Source organism: Ascaphus truei, chromosome 4 (genome assembly GCF_040206685.1).
Source record: "Ascaphus truei isolate aAscTru1 chromosome 4, aAscTru1.hap1, whole genome shotgun sequence".
In the NCBI taxonomy this organism is placed as follows: domain Eukaryota; kingdom Metazoa; phylum Chordata; class Amphibia; order Anura; family Ascaphidae; genus Ascaphus; species Ascaphus truei.
In genome coordinates this window covers 87,772,714-87,778,117 of record NC_134486.1, presented here as the reverse complement: position 1 = coordinate 87,778,117, position 5,404 = coordinate 87,772,714, and positions in this window count along the sequence as shown.

Genomic DNA, 5,404 nt, shown 5'->3' with positions numbered 1-5,404 from the left:
TCTTTTGCCTTTATTTCTTGGGGATTATTGGTTGGTACATAACTTGTCTTAAATTCTGTGACGGCTTGAAGACATGATTGCCAAGCCCAATGAAGACAAAATGTTTTTTAAGATTAGTATTATAGATATTGCAGGGCAATATATTTATTCACTGTATTGAATGTTCAGGTCTGTGTACTTTTTAATATTTTTTTTAAAGGATAAATAGATATAGATTCTCAAGCAAAAATCAATAGAGGTTAGAATAAACCTCAAAGTTAAAAAATTTTTTGATCTAATTAGTATTGTTACCAATCACAAGGCAGTATGCTTAAACCAACAACTTTCCAAAGCCTGGCTGAATCAAACCTACACTAGTTAAACAGCAGCAAGAAACAATGTTAAACATACATTATAAAGGATCCCTGATCCATGTTTGACTTTGTGTTCCTTGCACATCACACCAACCCCTGCCGCCCCTCTAGTCTGGTCAAGTTGAACATGACCAAACACACACTGGTGGTATACGTGCTCTATCTCATGGTTACAAACGTAGGTGCAGGCAGTGCTCGAGATTTGGGGTTCTCTCGGAGACCGTACACTGTATCTTGGATGTTTCTATTCCTGTGGATCCATGGTCCACTTTATTGTGTTGACTGAATGCCTTTAAGAGAAAATAAACTCATGGTCCATGTAACGAAAATACCTTTTTTTTTCTGTGTAGTTGTGCTACAAATCAAGCGCACAAAGGGTTAACATAAGGGGTTACGATGATATTTTTGAAGTGTCTGTCCTCTGTCAGATGTTGTAAAATCTGGCCTATATTAATGAGCTATCTTTATTGGTCAAATCAATTGCTCAACATAAGAAGGAACCCACCCATGCACTATTGTATGCCAGAAAGCATACGTCCAGTGTTTCGCAATATATGGCATAACGTCAAGAACATCAGGTAGACAAAACGGGGGGGGGGGGGGGGTGGCGGTAGTATAGCATGGTCCGACCCTCCAAAATCCTCTGTACCAGTGTTTTGTTTTTGTTTTTTTACATGGGATTAAGACTGTGTACTCTTAAGTACAGACTTCAGCATTATCACTATTACATAAGGATCTATCAGAGAACAGGCTGACTAAGTGGTTTTCCCAAGCAATCAGAAGATTAAGATCAGTTTCAGAAGAGGATTCTAACCTGGGATTTGTCACTGGTGCTAGACATGCTAATTTAGGAACCCTTTGACCATTATATTATTATATGATTTGACCGCACAACTCAAAGAAAAAATAATGTAATTTAGTAAGAAACGTGCAATGGGAATCCTATTCCCTCAAATATATAATACAATTTAAACGGGGTTCCCAGCACTCCAGAAATAATGAGTTGTCAGAAAAAGACAAGACAAATTGCAAAAATAATGCACCACTGGAAAAGTACAAGAAGTACTGTATACACAAAAATATATACATAAATATGTACAAATATACAGTGGTTGACAAACCACCCAAAAATCTACTCGCCACTTAGCCCCGCCTTTTTTTTTTTTTTTTTTTTTTTTAAAGAAATTGAATAAATTCCTAGTAAGAACAGTTTATTGTATTACATTTATACTTTACTACAATTAGTCCTTGTTTCATAGTTATGTGCGCGCGTGTGTAAATGTCGGATCTAGGGAAAAAATGCCAGATGTGAATGACTAGTTTCCTGAACCCCTTAACCAGTGCATGGACGCCCCCGGTTCACAATATCTAAAGCAGCAATCCCGCCTAGGATCTTACCTGATCCGCAGTCCCTCAATGTCCAGGTACCCTCATTCCCGCAATGTTATACATTGGAGGGGATGTGTTCCCTACCTGTCTTCTGGGTTAGGGGGGATTCCGATGTCTCCGGTGTGGAGCACGAGAGTCAGATCTGGAAGAAAGCAGTATAAGTTATGTCGGTGTAGTATAGGGCAGCTAAGATATACAGGGTAAATAAGATATCCAAATCCAGAGTGTGGGTGCGACGGAGGGTGACTGACAGGGTGGCTGTGACGGGAGGGTGACACACACACACACGCTCTCTCACTCTCTACAGCTTTGGATGAGTGAGGTGGGGGGGGGGAGAGGAAACGGCAGCGATCCGAGAAGGCAGCTCCCCGCCTCCCCCTGCACCCACCGGGCGCCAGCCACTCCCCTTGCACCCACCGGACCGCCACTGACCCGCTTTCCCCCCGTGCCCGCCATTGCCCCGTGCCCATCTCCCACGCTGGCATCCCGTGCCCGCCCCCCGCCACTGCCCCACGCCGGGCAAGGGAGTGTTGTGAGGCAAAGGAGTGCATTGCCCCCTCCCGAGGGAAAGAACACCCCCAGCCCACCGGCGGGGACACCCCCCCTGCCACCTCCCGGCCCGGGTGGGAAGCCGCCAGAAGACGGAGGAGCAGGAAACACACACACACACACACACACACACACACACACACACACTCTCTCGCAGGTACTGGAGACAGACAATGAGGCAGGGAATAACAAAGTACATACCTGCAGGACCTGAATAGAAAAGGAAAGGCAGGTTCAAAACAAACAGGACAGTACAGGCGGTCCTCACTTTCCAATGTTTCATTTTACGACGAACGGCATATCCGACGCTTTATAATACATCCCAATGGGCATTTTTCCAACGCCAAAACGCCTTGTCCGACGCTCATGCGACGCGATGCCAAGTTGATACAATCAGCCAATCACAAAGGTGCAGTGCAGGGAAATCGCCCAGCTCAGTCTGTGTGAAGGTTTTGTGGTGTATTTTTGCCCTTTTGTCTGATAAGAGCATAAATGTCAGTTATGTTGCTCAAAAACAGAATGGAAAGCCTGTTACTTTAGAGGTAAAATTAAACATCATAAAGCGTTCTGGGAAAAGAGAGACCAATACAGAAATTGGCTGCTCATTGGATATATCTCGTACAACAATTGTGACAATTCTAAAAGACAATATTGGAACAGGTTAAGGACTCAGCTCCTATGCAAACCAAAACAATAAGGCAACGTGATGAACACATCCCTTCAAGATACCCCCTGATCAGCTTCTTCCTTCCTCCAATACTTGATATTGCTCATACTGTACAGTATATCATTTTATTATACAGTACTGGATTCAATACATATAATCTTTATAATCATAATTTCTGTGTGTACTGTATATATTATTGTGACGGTGAGGGGGTACCCAGGCCACTAATAAAGGTAAAGATAATAATAGACTAACTTAAGCCAATTGATCCAGTGCGCCAAAAACCTGTAGTAAAGGTGTATAACTGGAAACGCTGTAACATCAACATGTAAATCCCATTTGGTCTTCACCTGTATATAAGAATCTGTGAGTACAAGCCACTAGAAACGGATACAGTTGAAAACATAAGCATGTAACGAAATGTCTATAAGCATAGATACCATGTGGCTTCACTGACAACTGGCTGATCTCATTCAGCACGATACTGTTGCAGGTAATTACTCACGGACCACAGGCAGATCCCCGACAGCTTCAAAGCACTCAAATCCCCGCGTTGGCGATCAGCTACTCCTGGGGAGTCCCAGGGGTAAGTATCACCGCATCAACGGGGGAGCAATCACCGGGCTGACATCCAACACTTCTGGCAGAGGTGCAATCCCCTGCTTAGCACGCGGACATGGAAAGGTAAAGCGGGTGCAAATGCAGTCACCGTGTGGACGTCTACCCATTTCTGGTGCCGTGTGACCCCTCTACTGAATGCGCAGCTTCACTCCGCAGGTACCGGAGGAGGACGTCGGGGGGAAATGTGAACAGACCTCGGTTGCTGTTTTAGCGTCTCCAGAGTGGCGTGCCTCCTGGTAAGAATCAGCAAGGGCGCTTTATCTTTGATAAAGCGCCCTGTGCGTGAAACATATCAGAGTGTCTGTCAGGACTTTGTCCTTATGTTCTTTTAATCCAATAAATCTTTGAATGAACTTTTTGTGTCCCATGTTACATTGGTTAGGCTGTGCTCCGGTTCCTGTCTGGATCCTGCTCACTAATAAAGGTATTATGCCCGGCTGGGCACCCCTGAGCCAGGTTGTGGAATTGTGAATTGTCAGCTCTGCAATCCAATCATGGCAGAAACACTTGTTTTTGTGAATAAAACTGTATGTGTGTGTCTTACTATTCCAGGAGAGTTAACCAGCGGACGAATTCCTGCTTCAGCACAGACCAGAATAGTAAGACCGGGCAGGGAATTGAATTACATTCAAAGGTCCCCAGTATATGCCCAAACCCCAGAAGCCAGTGTGGGGTTCAGTACATATCTTACCAGGTATAAGGTGGCGAGAGTTATATGTTTTTAAGTTACAGTAATGTTCAGTATGGGTAAAAATGCATTTGCATGGGAGACAGAGTGGCTACTCCGCCCTCTAAGCTTCAAAGGCAATCCAGGATATGGAAGTGTTAAACCATTTGTTAGCAAGGAGGGGTATAAGAAAAAAACTTCAATAAGCCATCCTGGAAAGTTTCAAAGGCCATCCAGGATATGGAAGTGTTAAACCATTTGTTAGCAAGGTGGGGTAAAGGAAGAAAAACTTCAATGAGCCATCCTGGCAAGATGTCATCCTGCCCAGACTGAGCGGCACCAGGTATGAGGGGCAGGGTCTCATATGCTAAGCGGCAAAGTTCGCACATGCCCATAGCAGAATGAGAAGCCCCCACTGCCAGGTTTGCAAAGTATTGGCAACTCCATGATAGGGGGACGGAAATATTCCCACGGAGAGATAGGCTGCACTAGTTAGGTATAGGAATGTTAACCCTATAAGAACCCGTGGAGCCCATCAGTAAAGAGAGTCATCATGCTGTAACAGATTCACCTAAGATTCAGCTAATCTTCAAGAGTTCGTAAGAACTAAGGTTCCAAGATCCAATACTACGGGAACAGAATGAAAGAAGCAGCTCCGGCGGAGTAAAACAGCAGTGATAAGTTGCGCTGCTGACTGAGGACTGTTTCAGGCTCTTTTCGCGAGCAACTCCGCTCCTGGGAAATTGCTCCTAGAGCTTTGTTTTGCAACATCTCGTTTTGGAAACAAGATATTTCGTTTTACCCCGTTCCAGTAAGTGTATTTTCGTTGTAATTGTAAACCAAGCTGTGTGTGTTCATTTCTGTAAATAAATCACAATTTATTTTATCTCTTGCTGTGCTCAATCAAAGGATCTGGGTATTAAGGTGTTAAAAGTGCAGGTCTCCCGTGACAATTATTGCCTGAGAACAATATTCTGGGTATTTGTGTGTTAAAACGGTCTTCAGGAACGGAACCTCAATGTATAACATAGGATCCTATGGAAAATGGGTTTCGCTTTCCGACGCTTCAGTATTCTACGCCATTTTCAATAACGCATTGTGTCGGATAACCAAGGACCACCTGTATAGATGAGTCTGCAGTGGATCCTTGGTGGATTG